Source organism: Narcine bancroftii, chromosome 8 (assembly GCF_036971445.1).
Source record: "Narcine bancroftii isolate sNarBan1 chromosome 8, sNarBan1.hap1, whole genome shotgun sequence".
In the NCBI taxonomy this organism is placed as follows: domain Eukaryota; kingdom Metazoa; phylum Chordata; class Chondrichthyes; order Torpediniformes; family Narcinidae; genus Narcine; species Narcine bancroftii.
In genome coordinates this window covers 19,532,672-19,549,062 of record NC_091476.1, presented here as the reverse complement: position 1 = coordinate 19,549,062, position 16,391 = coordinate 19,532,672, and the positions used below count along the sequence as shown (strand labels likewise).

The window sequence follows — 16,391 nt, the reverse complement described above, 5'->3', positions numbered from 1 at the left end:
AAATTTGTCTTTAGTTATTAGTGGTAGTATAGCAATGACTATGTACAGTGGTGCCCTTCCAAAATGTCATTCTTTAAAATTAATGGAACTAAATTTCAGAAGCAAATTATAACATAGCCGATACTGTTTCCACATCAACAAGTGGGGATAAAATTCCTTTGCTCAAGCACAGAAGGCTTGATATTGTGTATGACCTGGGTAATACTTGAGGCCTAACTGGAATGCTGAATCAAATTCATTAGAATTCTTCATAAAGGATCTAAAAACTAGAGTTTATTAGAATGGTTCCAAGGAGAGGGATAATAGTTATGTAGACAGACTGGTCAAAATATAGCTATTCTCCTTTGAGTAGAGACAGTCAAGAGGAGATTTGACAGAAGTATGTAATCGGGGATGTCCAATGTATTGGCACCTGGAGGGGAATGCAATAACATTCAGAAGTTCAAGGACTGCATGTCCATGCTATTTTCATATTCCATCATATAAAATGTATTAAAACATACATTTGCAGCATTTGATTAATTACTGCAAGAACTAAAGGCCTGTGAATCTCTGGTTTGCAAGCCTTTTGGAAATTAGAACTTGCTTTATTAGGTAGTGAAATTTTGTATTATCTGGATCGAAGGATGCATTTGATTATGCAGAACACATCAAACTTTTCATCAGATTGTGGATGTTGAAATAAATCAATAATCTGTGAAATATCAAAGCTAACTTCAATTGTTCAATCAGCTTCATTAAAGAACACCAAAATCAGTTTGTCAGCTGTTCATGTGTGATTTTAATGCGGTTATCTTGATTTTTCTTAATTCCAATAAGGAGGGTGAGAGATCACTGTGATTCATTTATGGCAATATTTCAAGTCATTCACCTTGCAGAAAGTGAGCGAAAGATTGAATACAAAACAAAGTGACGGCATCATTAACAGTGAATTCAAAATCTTCTTCCCATTCTGGCGAAAGATTTCTGATTCAAAACTTTTTCATCTTTCTTGGAATTCTATGGTGTTACTTTCACTCACTAAATTAAGATGGGACTACAAATACTTAAATCTTAAGAGCAGTAAGTGCAGCTTGTAATACACGAGCCCTATTTACTGCAGAGATGTTGAGCATGAAGATGGTAAACTATTCATCAGAATGAATGAATACAATCTATGTCCAAATACAACCTGTCTGCATGTGTTTCAATCCACATTGTATATCATATGGTCTGGCAAGTTTAAAGAGCCTCGTGTGCAGGACATTGTAACTGTCCTACCCTCCCCCAAACCTGATGTATATTTTGATGAAGCTAGAGAATCAAATAATTAGTTTGAACTTCACATTTACCAACCTGGTATAGATCAGGAAGGACTGGGTTAAATGTTTACAATATCTGCAGGGTACATGTTTACGATGGCAGGCAGTTAAATCAGAGGTAATATGAGGGAAGATATTTTAAAGGAATCAGCTGCAAGCATTTGAAATGTACTGCTTGATAGGGTGATGGATATAGGTTCAAAGGTAGCCTTGAAAAGGAATTGGCTAAACACTTGAAACAAATAAAATGCAGTGACTGGGACTACTTGTATTGTTCTAGAGATGTACTCCTTGTTTTATTTGCTGCAAGAGAATGCTATAAAAGCAAAAGAGTAATGGAACCACTGCAAATTCCAGGGGAATGGAAATTAAACTGCTGTGGGTAGAGACTATTAGCACCAGATAATGGAGTAAAGGGTGATTATGCTTTTTTCTCTGGTGCAGCTCCTCAGGATCCTCCCTTCCTGTTCTAGGGACCACCATATGAAGCCAATATGATGCAGTAGGTAGAGCAGAAGGTCCTTGGAAGACTACTTTAACTGGTCTTCTAAACCTACTAAACCAACAACACGAATTTCTCAATGCTATCCCTCAGTCAGAGACTATAGATGGGAATAGGAACTACAATTTATATTTACATTTTATTCAAACAAGATTTATTCCATCCAATTTTCAACAAAATCTGATTTTTTGAATATTTTCCATGTATGTAATCAATAAACTTTCAGATAGACAAATATTGTTTAAATTTAAAATTACAATGATTACATTCTGGCTTTACACCCTTGCTCTCCCCTCCCTCCCCTCCTTATACCCACCTCCCACTCAGAAATTGTACAATAAGAAAAAAAAATGATAAATATGTATAGAAAAGGAAGAGAAATAGTTTCCTGAATTGCATGAAGGGTTGGTTTGCATACTGGATCCTGCAGTATTTATACAACCACTTTAGGGAAGAAGATTAACACAGATCTTAAGTACAGGTCGGAAGTACATTTTACATATTCACCCCATAACTTTGCATTTATGGGCTCCAAATTTGTAAAAAGGCAAAATATTAATTTCTTCTTATTATAAAATTATATATAATTTCTCCAAAGGAATACAACTTTGAATTTCTGTATTCCATCTTTCCATACTTAAATGTGCATCTGATTTCCAAGTCACTGCAATACACTTTCTTGCCATCACTAATGCTATTTTAATAAATTTCATATGATAAAATTATAATTTTAACTTAAGTCTTGTTCCTTCTATATTTCCTAATAAAAAAAATAAGTCCATTTTGAGGAAATACATTACCAGTAATTTGTTCTAAAAAAATTTCCTAAATCCACACAAGACCTTGCTTTAGAACATGACTAAGGAGAGTGTAATAGAGGTTCCTATCCTTTCACCACATCTAAAACATTTATTTGATAAATCTGATTTCATTTTATTCATTTTTTTGCGGCATTAAATATAATTGATGCAGATTAAAATTCCAAATTATCGGCATCAATTATATTTTCACACCGCAAAAAATTGAATAAAATGAAATCAGATTTATCAGATAATTGTTTTAGATGTGGTGAAAGGATAGGAACCTTTATTACACTCTATTTGGTTTTGTCTTAAGTAAGGTCTTTTTGGGTGGATTTAGGATTTTTTTAGAACAATCTGCATCAAAATCTGATTGTTTTGGCAATAATCAAGAATTGTTTGATTATTGTCAATGTCTGACATCTGCTGATATCATGAGGCTGATGAACTAAATGCAAAAAATAAACGGAAACCTTTTAGACCAAATTCAAAGACATAATTAGTTCAAAACTGGATTACTCCACATAAATATATTGATATACGGCATATTTTCTATTTCTTATTGTAAAGATCTGATTTTTTTAAATTCAAGCAAATATTTCTGCTATATATCTGTGAAAACAACTGTCGACCAAAGATCAGAGTTTTACTAATCTGCAACGGATACCACCAAAAATTTACAAATCCTTATTTTTACTCGAATTCTGTGCTAGGACCCCTATTTTACTAAAAGTACCAATTCTTGCTCAATTACATATTCACACAATATTTGGCATTCTGCTACCCCATACAAGAGATTATTTCTCATTTAAGAATATGGATGGTATGTTTCAGTGGGGTATTTGACAGGGAGAAGTTTCACAAATGTACACAACCTGATGTGCACCTCATACATGATCTTGCCAGCTGAGGTCACAGAATGGCAATCTCAACCATACACAGTGATTGATTTTATTCCTCATCAAACCCAAAAATACCAAGGCCAAATCTAGCATTCATATTGTACTCTGTCTGACATTGAAAAATGAACACAGACAAGGAATTGAACCTTAAACTTTCTATCAAATAGGAGTTAATTTCTCAGCATGTTTTATTTTTGGAAAAAAATATATAATTTTCCAAAGTCTAGTTATAATTAACATGTATGCAAGGATCCTATTCTAAAAAGGACTCCAGTTTTGATCTTGCTGCTTGCACAGCTTCAATCTGGATATGTTTGGGCCTGTTGTTGAGTGGTACATGGTGTAACTGAGATATTGCCTTTTCCATTAGATACTGTAGCAGATTAAAATTCAAACAACAGTGGCTGTCACTCATGCAGCAACCTCTCTCAGTGTATACAATTTTAAATGCAATGTGGATGTTAATATTTCAACAAAATAGCTGCAGACTGAATCTGATCTATGAGTGACATTTGTAAACTAAAGAGTTGCTAAATTAGCAGAAGCAATTGGATTTTGGAACATCTCAGGTCCTCTTCCCAAAAATGAAATGCCCAAGGGTCATTCTGATGTAAATAACAACTGATACAAATGGGAAGGGGGCAGGTCATAACCCTCATGCTTATTCTACCATTCAATTAAATTGTGGGCGATTTGCACCTCCAATCCATTTGACAATTTTTGATCCAAATGCCTTGATACTCACACATAGAAAAAGGCAATCTTAATCCTTCAAATTAACTGAACATCTATAGTTCCATGAGTGAGTTCTAGATTTCCTATATTCCCTTTGTTTAAAATTGCACCTTGATTTCACTCCTAAATGACGAGCTCTAATTTTAAAATGTTGTACTCATGTTCCAGAATTCAAAAACCATTCCTGTGCATCCACCCTATTAAGTCTACTGAAACAGATTGATCTTTATCTCCTTTCTCATCACTATATTGAAGTAAAATCACTTTCACTGATGATCCAAAATAAAATGCTGGAAGAGGCTCTGCAGACCAAGCAGCATCTGGGATGGCCAACATTTTGAGCCAAAACCCTTCTTCACTGAGAAGAAGACCATTACAAATCAAAACTTTTGATTGAATTTGAAACGAGATAGGCAGATCCTTGCACAGATTCTTTTTACATTACCATTACAAATCAAAACTTTTGATTGGATTTGAAACGAGATAGGCAGATCCTTGCACAGATTCTTTTTACATTACCATTACAAATCAAAACTTTTGATTGGATTTGAAACGAGATAGGCAGATCCTTGCACAGATTCTTTTTACATTACCATTACAAATCAAAACTTTTGATTGGATTTGAAACGAGATAGGCAGATCCTTGCACAGATTCTTTTTACATTACCATTACAAATCAAAACTTTTGATTGGATTTGAAACGAGATAGGCAGATCCTTGCACAGATTCTTTTTTTTAAACCAAGTACAACTCTTATAAAGAACTCAAAAATGTATGCTCTTTACAAACCACGCACACAATATACAGGCATTCACTTCATACACTTGTCTTTGGAAATTTTGACAACTGCACAATAAATTGGAGCCAAAATCTGTTCTTTTCATTGAAGTTTAAAAGATGTGAAATGAACTTTTCAACCATGTCATGAAAGGACTGGGATTTTAATTTATGAATTATTGGCATTTTCCATTTTCAGGGTAAAAGTATACATGTTTCAGACTCGACATTAGACAAAAGCATCATAAATAGTACAATTCAGACTCTGATAGAGAAAGGTCACCAATTGTTCAGTGGATGTAATTCATAATTTCTAAATAAGAAAAACAGATTTTTTTTTTTTAAAAGTGGCTCTGAAAATCCTCAAAATGTATGAACCACTATGTGATGAACATTTTGGTGTCACATGAAGGAAAGCAGTCCTCTTTTTCAACCAAAAGGAGGTCTCAGAAGAATTTGATGCATTTTATAAAACATTTCTGTGGTCAACCTCCTATGTACAGTGGGAGGCCCTTCAGTTCTGAAAGGGTTAGTGATTTTGCTGCTCAGATGCAGTACTTGGATGTTTGGTGGTTTCTATTGAATGGGATCTGTTTAAAGCAGCAGGGATTCCAGTTAGAGCCAGCCTACGAGACTCGAATATGAATAGGAGAGAACAGCTCACCCTAAACACTTTATAGAAGAGGGAAAAATTCTCACATCATGCATGGTTCTGAAATGGCGATGGTGGGAGTAGGAAGAGGCTTAGGGGGTGGGATGCTGTGGGGAGGTGATCATTGAGGTCAATTATTAGCTTGATGCACTATATAATCAGCAAATCTTTAACATTCAAATGATGAGCCCAGCAAAGCTAAAATCAGAGAGAGTGTGAGCTGATCAAATCAAACCCAACTCAAGTTGAAATTGCATACAAACAAGGTAAGGGAGACAAACTAGAGCACAATCCACCTGCAAGCTGAACTATCTATTCTAACAATCTCATCATTATTGATTTCAAAGCTGTGTCTGTCCAATAAAATAAATCATTAATCATATCAATAAATAATCTGCTGCTTTCAATTTACACACACACATGGCTGGACTCAATCTCCATGACAACTGCGAGCCTGGTGTTTTTTTCTGTCTATAACAATCAGTTATAATGATACATACAAAGAAATTAAAAGGAACAATTTTGAGAACTGTGATTAAAAACGATACAATAACAAACAAGAAACTCGGGATCACACAGAAAAAGAATTCTAAATAAGCCGAAGCAATTCCAATTCAAAATAGATTTGCATTCAGTATCTTAGCAGAGTTAGTACCAACCAATTCCATCAAAAACATCATGAGAATAGAATGATCATTTACCATCTAGGGTTTCTAACCTCGGATCTAAAACAGATTTCTTGCAGATAGCCCTTGAATTTCGGCTGAATAGCTTGGAATATTGTTGTTATTTGTTTGAAATAAACAAACAAGAGACGGGGAGATGTTGAAAGAGCAGAGAGCTGCAGAGGGGAGAAGATTCCCGGGGACAACGAGGACGGAAGGCTGAGCGAAATCACGGAGCAGCCAGGATAACTAATACGACAGAACCCCCTGACTGAGTGCAGAATGTCTGCTCACTGCACCTCAGCTTCCCGGTGCATCTGGGGCACTCTTACCTGGGACGGGGAGGGTCTCAGCACCGGCCTGAGGATGAGCAGCTTCCCTACTGCTCTGGGTCCGTGTCCATGTCCCGAGGCTGACGATGCGCTTCCTACGCTCTGATGTGTCTGCCGAGCCGGTTCGACCACTGCCTCTCCTTCCGCCGCTGCTCCTTTCCCTGCGAGGTTGGAGGAGAGGGGAGGTGGGGGGGGGGGGGGGGTCATTGGGGGGGGGGGGGGGGAGGGGGAGCAGTGAGGGGGGGGGGAGATGGTGGGGTTGCACGGGAACGTGCCGCGGACACGAGCGATAGACGGCCACGGCCACGCGCGACGTGACCTGAATTTGATCAGCCTGGAAGGAGTTGGAAGACTCAGAAAAGGGAGGGAAGATGTATCCATCTACTGCCTCCCTACTTATTAGCCTTCTAGCAACAAAAGTCAAGTGGAATTCATATTTTGATGCTCAGCTTTCCATCTGAAGTTTAATTGCTGTTGATTCTGAAGATTTCCACAAAGGCAAAACAAGGGTCAAGAGAAAAACAGGTTGGGACAGGTTTGGGTGATGAGACAATTTTGATGATGGGCTGAAGCATCTTGCAGCAATGCCCTATTAGCTCCAGTGATTCTCAACCTTTTTCTTTCCACTCACATACCACTTTAAGCAACCCCTATGCCATCGGTGCTCTGTGATTAGTAAGGGATTGCTTAAAGTGGGAAGAGAAGGTTGAGAATCGCTGCTCTCGACCCAATTGTTACTGAAATATTTTGCTTGAGAAAAAAAAAATGTCATTATCCCATTTCCTTTGGAGTTATGAAACTGTGCACATAACAAATCAATTAAATACAATTAAAACAGTGGTTTTCAACATTTTTCCACCCACATACCACCTTAAGCAATCCCTTACTAATCACAGAGCACCTATGACATAAGGATTATTTGAAGAGGTATAGGAGTGTTAAGAAAAAGGTTGAGAATCACTGAGTGCTAGACCCTGACCCTATCCCTTATCCTTCTGCTCAAAATGCATTTGCCCACAACTTGCTGAGAGTGCTAACCAATAACGGCAGCAGGGAAGGCAGTGATGTGCCATGCTCCTTAGGAAATGACAGATCAAGCAATTTCTTTTCCCTTCATTAATTATGTGACAATGGTACCATAAAGGAAAGATGAATTATAAGGACATTGGGCATGTTACAAAAAGTGAAAGCGAGGAATGTTGGATTCCAAAGTAAAAATCCAACCATGACCATGCGTTGATAGAACCATCAGGAAAACAAATTCAAAAAGGAGCTGAAAATCCAAAATAAACAGCAAAAATGCTGAAAAAGCTCAGCATCTATATATAACCATATAACAATCACAGCACAAAACCAGGCCTGTTCAGCCCTTCTAGACTTCATGCCAAAAACCTTCTCCCACCTCGTCCCAATGACCTGCACCCATTCATCTTAGGAGAGAATCTCAAAAGAGTTTCAAGGTATTAAAGCTGAAACGTTAATCTTGTTTCCATCCTACTAGATGCAAGTTGTCCTTCTGAATACTTCCAGCAGTTTCTGTGCGTTGCTTAAATGTAGGTTTAAATGACAATTATAAAGAGGATGTGGAGATATCCTGTGAATTCCAGAAGGCCGGTTGAATGCAGGTACAACTCACCCAAATGTGAAACTTAGCAATTCATGAGATAATTTTTCTTCGTCCATGTTGCTCGGAGTTTACACATTAATATTGACATGTATCAGCAAATTATTTTTGGTAGAAATTCCTTGCCTTATTTATTGCTCTTAAAAAAATAATTCACATTTACCCAATGAAACATCATAATTCCAAAGATTTGTTGGGGTTTGCTTGAAGACTTCTGAATCAGCAAGAAAACTATCCTTTTATTTCCATTTAACCAGTATCTAAAATATAGCACATTTCTTTCTCAACATATCAGAGAAGGTAGAAATAAATGGCACAAGAGATCCTGCTCAGCTTGGAGTCATCCACACACAAAAGTCACTCAAAGTTTAATCCTTTACAGATTTCAAATTATACTGAGAGCACCTTCTCTCAGTTCAGTTGCACTCAAACCACTTTTTTTTAAAAAACAATACTTTGCCTCTTTCCAACACTTCCCAAGCAGCATCAGTCTATTAGCATCAACATAACCCTGGAGCTCTCTGCCTCTCAGTAAGGTAGGTTGAACTGCTACTCCAGAGCTTGAGTCCATTGACTGGAACAGACCTTGCACAGAAGCCTGAAGTGGTGCCTGGAAAATGGCCCAGCCCAGCAAGCTCAAGTGGCAATACACTTCCATAGGTGATCATATTTAATATTGATGTGTAGTGCTTGATAGGTAGAGTTGTTCTATAAAAGAAGGAAGGTAACCAAAACCTCTATATCCTAAATCTTATAAGGTACTTAAAAATTGATTCCAAAAACCTTTGGTCAAATCAGCTTTTCAAGTTGATTTGGTCAATTGGCTCTTTGAAAATTGAAGGATTCTAAGTAAGAGCAGATCTGGTTAGTGTAGATTTCTCCCAAGCACACTGGGCAAGAATGAGGTTAGTATAGATTTCTACACTAAAGAATAAAGAGGACACATTTTGCATTTATAAAATACATTTATAAATTAACTGCCAAAGCACTTAATTGATACAAACAAACAAATAAATCCTTCATTAAATTATCCTATGAACAGGAAGATATTGCAAACAACAAATTTATTAAATAACTAATCATCATTTCATGGACTTGAATGAGCAAAAAAGTTGTTTGGGCATTGCTCAAATCTTCTGTTCATCACCTAGAGTAGCAGGGTATTTTATATTTAATTGGATGAGTCATGTTGCTTAATTTAAGAGGTCTCCAGAAAACTACAAGAGTCCAATCTGTGCTTACTCCCCACCATCTTCTTAAATAGAACCAACTGACTGAGGATACTAGCAACCAGAACTGCTCTTACTGACCTTGAAGAAGGGCTCAGGCCTGAAACATCTGTACCTCCTATGGACGTTGTGAGACCAGCTGAGTTCCTCCAGTATTTCTGTGTTCTTACCGCTCATACTCAAAACCACCTCTTAATGGAATCATTTGGCCAAACAAATTTGGATGTCTTCACGATTTAACAACAAGCTAGAAATATAGCAAAATGGTTATGAATATGAATAAAATATGAAATTATATACACAAATCAATTGTTCCTCTTTTCCAGGATCACACTACAGGCAGCAGGCTGGACACAAATCTCGACTGCACTATATCTACGAAGGGGCTGTCCGCCATGAGCCATTTACCAGATATAATTTTCCAATTTTTTTTCTTTGTATACTTCCAATGAACACTCTCAGATCATGAAAGGCTTTGTACTAGAAAAACAGAATGGAAGTAGAAAGCTCAAAGTAGAAGAGACACCCAAGTTACCTGCCGTGGTGTTTGTTCTGTCACCATATTTGTGTACTCCTTTGTTTGAGGACCCAAGGAGTGGGAGGGCAGAATTTAAGCACGCAGGCTGGAGAAGGCTTCTGAGGTTTGATATGACAGCGAGTGGTTGATTTTTAAGTTCTATGGAACAAATCATCATCGTTGAAAGAACCCGATAGTTGGGCAATTGATTTGTATGCTGCAGCCATGGTGAGACTGTGGAAAGAGAAAACTGAAATTAACCAGCACAATGGATTAGAGAATGGGTTTCATTAGAACCAAGGGAAGAGGAACTGATGCATCAATTACTTAGATTTAATTTAGTGGCTTTAAAATATAAAAAAACTATCCAAGGTGTTTTTCAGGAGTGTTAATCTGACAAAATTTGACACTGAACGATACAAAGTTAGGTATGGGGAGCTTAAAGGAAAAGGAAAGTTCAAGAAGTGTCTGAGAGGGAAGAAATTCCAATGGTTCGGTTTCAGACAGCTGAATGCACAACAATCGTAGGTGGAACAGAAAAATTACTTGCAATAACATTGAAACAATATTTCATGGTTACAGAACCTTGCAGAGTTTGCAAGGAAATAGAGGGACCTGAAAAACTCCAGCGTGGGTATTTTAAACTGAAGTTCCAAATAACACTAATGTGTATACTAAATGAAAGATATTTTAGCAATTTATTGTAGCTTTGGCAATTTACCACATGCTCCTGTGAATGCCTATAAACATGCATTTTATTCAAAAAGTGACTAATTTTTATGCATTTTAATGTTATAACTGTTGCACCTATAACATTCATACTTGTGAGATATATTGGTTGTTTCTTGGTACTATTTGCTTATTTTAAATTATTACAATAAAAAACATAAATGAATTGATTGCTCTGTTTTCTGAGGCTTTACTCATTCCTTGAAGTTTCAACTGAATATTAAATGTGAACAAGTTTACTTATTCTGATCAATTACCAATTTAAACTGTGAGCCCACAACATTTTGGCATGCAATGTGTTCAGGGCAAGTGGAAATGGTTCAAGAAAATCTATTGTATTTTGGATTTACTTGCATTAGGTCATGAGAATTAAATTGATTACTGTACATTGGGGTAAATTAAATATTTATAAATACTATTGGCAATAGTTAGGCATTTGATACACTATTACATGTGGGGTTTACATTGATACAGTTAGATGTTGAAGTGAGTTAATAGAAGGGTTGCATTCAGCAAAAATTCTGCCATCGAGCAGTCGAGCCAAATAAGATGTTTCAATCTATTTATTTCATGTAAAAATCAGAAGGTGAAGAAGTTTGACTCCCTCACACCCAAGCAACTATGGGCCAGTAGACTTAAGTAAAACAATTATGAATCAATCTGAAATTCTTGGGAAGGTAATTGGCATAGAAATTTGGTATAGTTGCTGTGTTTGCTGATCTATTGCATCCACACATTATACACAGCCTACAAAACTGAAAATTGGCCTCATTGTTGACACATTATACTCAATATTGTTACATAGTCCAGAAGACCCCCAAAACCAGCAGCATTAGATATGCACCACAACACAGGGTTACTTAAACAAAAGTAGTTTTTAATTATAATTGAATGAAGACAGAATTAAACTTTAACTTATTACTTAACCTACTTACTTAACCTACCTAACCTACTTAATTCCCCCTCTAATACTAAGTGCAGGTGTGTGTAATGTATATTTAAGATTAGAAAAGTTCTTTGGATCACAGTCCAATCTCACTGGTTGCAGGCAATTCTTGTACTGTGCACAGAAGTTAGCATTAACAAAGTTCACCAGCCTTTGGTGCTTAACAGGCAAATAATTACCACTCAGGAGGGTTCTTGCTGGTTTTCAGAGAGAGATTCCTTTTGTTCCAGGATATCCACACCGGATTCCTTTTGAATCAGCTTTGCTGATGAAACTTTCCCCCCTTCAGGGTTCTCCAGATGATCCTCTTTCTTTCGGGTCACCTCAGACAGTTAGTCTTCTCCTTTGACCAGACAGCCTTCCAAAGGTTTGCCAGCTTTGTCCTTCTGGAACTAATTTCTGTGTCTCTCCTCTCTGTTTCACTCCCTCCCTCTCTGAGAGCACATGCTCTCCCAGGCCAGCCGTATTCTGCAACTTGGTTGCTCTTTCTGCGAAAAGCACTCTGCAAAAGTACTGCAAAAATTCTGTGTTTTGAAATGTGTGTGTGTGTGTGTGTGTGTGTGTGTGTGTGTGTGCAAGCTGCTCTAGCAATTCCTCAAGCCACCTCAAAATACTCTGTCAATAGGCTTTTTCAGGTGCATTCTACGCTAAGAATGCGTCAAGAAGCAGAAGCGTCCCTTTAAATTGCCATTCAGGAGGGAGCATTTAAAGCGCAACGATGTGGCTCTGAGCACACTGTCCAGTGGCAGCTGTGATCAGCAGCCTGACCCTTTAATATCCGCTTTCAGCCAGCTGCATTCAGGTGGCTGGGGGAGCCACTGAGCTGAGCTGATTATCCCTCTCGGTGAAGGGTTACGTAGCTCACCTCAAGACTGCCTCCTGCACATTCAGGTGGCCTCAAAACAGCCGCATATTGCCTAAACATGGGCTTTAGATGCAGGGCAATTGGCCACCTGAAAGTGCCTAATATTAACTATCCCTTCTCTTGTAGAATTGAAAGATGCCTGCAAGCTCACACCAAGACACAAGAGAAACTTGTCCGTGAACTACTCTTTGCAGACGATGCCGCTTTAGTTGCCCATTCAGAGCCAGCTCTTCAGCGCTTGACGTCCTGCTTTGCGGAAACTGCCAAAATGTTTGGCCTGGAAGTCAGCCTGAAGAAAACTGAGGTCCTCCATCAGCCAGCTCCCCACCATGACTACCAGCCCCCCCACATCTCCATCGGGCACACAAAACTCAAAACGGTCAACCAGTTTACCTATCTCGGCTGCACCATTTCATCAGATGCAAGGATCGACAATGAGATAGACAACAGACTCGCCAAGGCAAATAGCGCCTTTGGAAGACTACACAAAAGAGTCTGGAAAAACGACCAACTGAAAAACCTCACAAAGATAAGCGTATACAGAGCCGTTGTCATACCCACACTCCTGTTCGGCTCCGAATCATGGGTCCTCTACCGGCACCACCTACGGCTCCTAGAACGCTTCCACCAGCGTTGTCTCCGCTCCATCCTCAACATCCATTGGAGCGCTTTCATCCCTAACGTCGAAGTACTCGAGATGGCAGAGGTCGACAGCATCGAGTCCACGCTGCTGAAGATCCAGCTGCGCTGGATGGGTCACGTCTCCAGAATGGAGGACCATCGCCTTCCCAAGATCGTGTTATATGGCGAGCTCTCCACTGGCCACCGTGACAGAGGTGCACCAAAGAAAAGGTACAAGGACTGCCTAAAGAAATCTCTTGGTACCTGCCACATTGACCACCGCCAGTGGGCTGATAACGCCTCAAACCGTGCATCTTGGCGCCTCACAGTTTGGCGTGCAGCAACCTCCTTTGAAGAAGACCGCAGAGCCCACCTCACTGACAAAAGGAAAAGGAGGAAAAACCCAACACCCAACCCCAACCAACCAATTTTCCCCTGCAACCGCTGCAACCGTGTCTGCCTGTCCCGCATCGGACTTGTCAGCCACAAACGAGCCTGCAGCTGACGTGGACTTTTTACCCCCTCCATAAATCTTCGTCCGCGAAGCCAAGCCAAAGAAGTATGTTAGGCAAGTGCAATGTTTCAAGAATCTGAAAGGTTTTGAATTTGGTCTAAGCCAGCAGGATTGAGTTGTAGTGCAATGCACAAAAGTGCTGGAGAAACCTAGCAGGTCGCGCGGCATTTATAAGAAGTAAAGGGTATCCAAAGTTTCAGGCCTGAGTCCTTCATCAAGGTACAAACAAAAATCAGGCCTAAATTAAAAGGTAGGTTGGGGGGCTGGGGTAGTGGAGAGGAGGAAAGAAGGGCAGGGGAGGAGTACAAGCTAACAGGTCAGAGGTCATAAGTGGATATGAGTGGAAGAGTTGAAGAGAAAAAAGCAAAGAAATGATGAGAGGAGGGGTAGCTCTCTGAATGGAGAAGGGAGGCAAGGGGATGGAGGAAAGGATAGGAAAAGAGAGACACTCAGGGGAGGGGTTTAACAGTTGCTGGAGAAGTCGGTGTTCATGGTGTCTGGTTGGAGAGTACCTAGAAGGAATGTTAGGTACTGTTCCTCCAGTTTGCAGGTAGCCTCAGTTTGGCAGAGCATGAAGCTACGGATAGGGACGTCAGTATGGGAATAGTGTGTGGAACTAAAAGGGTTGGTTTCTGGGAGGTCCCTGATATTGCAGCAGACATAACGAAGGTTCTCAACAAAACTATCTCCCAGTCTGTGTCCAGTCTTTCTGATCTAAGGGACCACAGAGGGAGCACCAGATGCAGTAAATGACCCCCACTGATTCACAAGGAAGTGTTGCTTCACCCAGAAGGACTGTTTGGAGCCCCAATTGGTGGTGAAGTAGGAGGTACAGGCACAGGAGTAGCATTTCTTGTGCTCCCAAGGAGCAATTTGTGGGAAGGGATGAGTGGATGATGAAGTCCCGAAGGGAGTAGTCCCTGCAGAAAGTGGAGGGGTGGAACATGTATCTGATGGTGAGATCACGTGTTGTTGATGGGGTAAACTGCAGAGGATAATATGCTGAATGTGGTGAGGTGGTAGATGAGAACAAGGGGAATCATATCCTTGTTGAGTCTTGGGACAGTGGAGGCCAGGACAGATGTGCAGGAATAGAGATGCGGATAGGCATTTAGTGAATATAAAATTGAGCCTAAAACTTCAGTAGTTGTATCTGTTCAAATGGATAACAAAGATCAAAGAGCAGCTTAGTTAACCAATTAGTTGATATCACTGGAAAAATTTGTAATCACATTCATATTATATGACCATTGTATGCAGAAAATAGCTACTATATTCTCCTTCACATCCAGAACAGCTAATGTATTTCAAAGCAGCCTATCTTCTATAACACTTTTTGGGATGTTTTGGTGATACAGTAAGATACTATTTAATTCCAATTCTTCCTTTAACTATCCCTGATTTGTTTCCTTCACAATAGACTCTGGTATTTTCCACAAGATCAATGCCACTGATGTTCCACTGTCCCCTATATTCCTCTTTAAAAATTGAAATGGCTAGCCTAGTGTTGCAGCCCTCTGGTCACAACAACTGCATATATAGCTCTCTCCTCTTTTCTTTCAATATTGCAGAAGCATTACATCTGGTTCTTATGCAACATGAATTTTTAATGCTCCAATTTGAGCATTTCATTGCTGGCCATTAATTCCTGCATAAACTTGTATCTGTCATTTTATTTGGGGAAAAAAGTAAAAAGTGCAAAGTCTAATTATGTTATTTCTAAAGATAGAACATGGGAGCTGTGAATAGAAAACATGTTCTAGTGATAACATTCATAATAGAGATAATCTACTTACAGGGGAATGTGGAGCAACTCTGAGTACTGGGATAATCAAAGGAAGTTTAGGTTTTCTTAATATCCAGAGGGCCTCGGATAATTTATCAACAAAGAAAAAAAATAGCTGGAAAGGGGGATGGGAGGGACCGATATTGGAAGAAGTTGATTTTGTTAAGCCTCAGGGTACTCACTGTTCCTAACAGTCCCTTATATTTATACAGAAAAAGATCAAACATTCCATAAACTAAAAATATAAATGGCATTGATACATGTTCCACCCCTCCGCTTTCTGCAGGGACTGCTCCCTTCGGGACTTCATCATCCAGTCATCCCTTCCCACAAATTGCCCCTTGGGACCACAAGAAATGCTACTCGTGTGCCTGTACCTCCTACTTCACCACCAATTGGGGCCCCAAACAGTCCTTCTGGGTGAAGCAACACTTGCTTGTGAATCAGTGGGGGTCATTTACTGCATCTGGTGCTCCCTCTGTGGTACCTCTACATGTGAGCACAACTTGGTGCAAATTTACTTTTGACCATTATCCAGTCTATCTTAATAAACTACAAACGACCAATTTCCAGTCACCATTACAGCACCTTCTGCTGCATGAGTCATACTCCATCCTTGAATTCTATAACCAGGCAATGTTACCTCATTAATAGCAAATGCCATATTAATGATATTTATTGTGAAAAAGATAAATCTATGCATTCATTAAATCTAGGGAAATTGATAACTGCATCCAAGGAATACTAAAATGCTCCAGAAATTAACAGTGTTAGAATTTCACTGCAGAAAATGTGAAGTGATAGCTTTTGGAATTGACATCTTGAGTGTAAGGGTTTTTTTCAGGCTTTGGAGTCTGATATTATCCAATGAGCACATGTAGTTGTAGACTGTAT

At 39.1% G+C, this 16,391-nt stretch overlaps 1 protein-coding gene across 2 annotated transcripts in view; it reads right to left on the bottom strand.

Moving 5' to 3' along the window:
- The window catches only part of nlgn3a (neuroligin 3a), a 401,317-nt gene that overhangs the window by 219,164 nt on the left and 165,762 nt on the right, over positions 1 to 16,391 (bottom strand). For both annotated transcript variants that reach the window (XM_069893055.1, XM_069893052.1), the window contains exons 2-3: positions 10,055 to 10,270; positions 9,601 to 9,766 (exon numbers count right to left, since the gene is read on the bottom strand). The gene's annotated coding sequence lies outside the window, so the exon portion shown is untranslated. The remainder of the gene's footprint in view (positions 1 to 9,600; positions 9,767 to 10,054; positions 10,271 to 16,391) is intronic.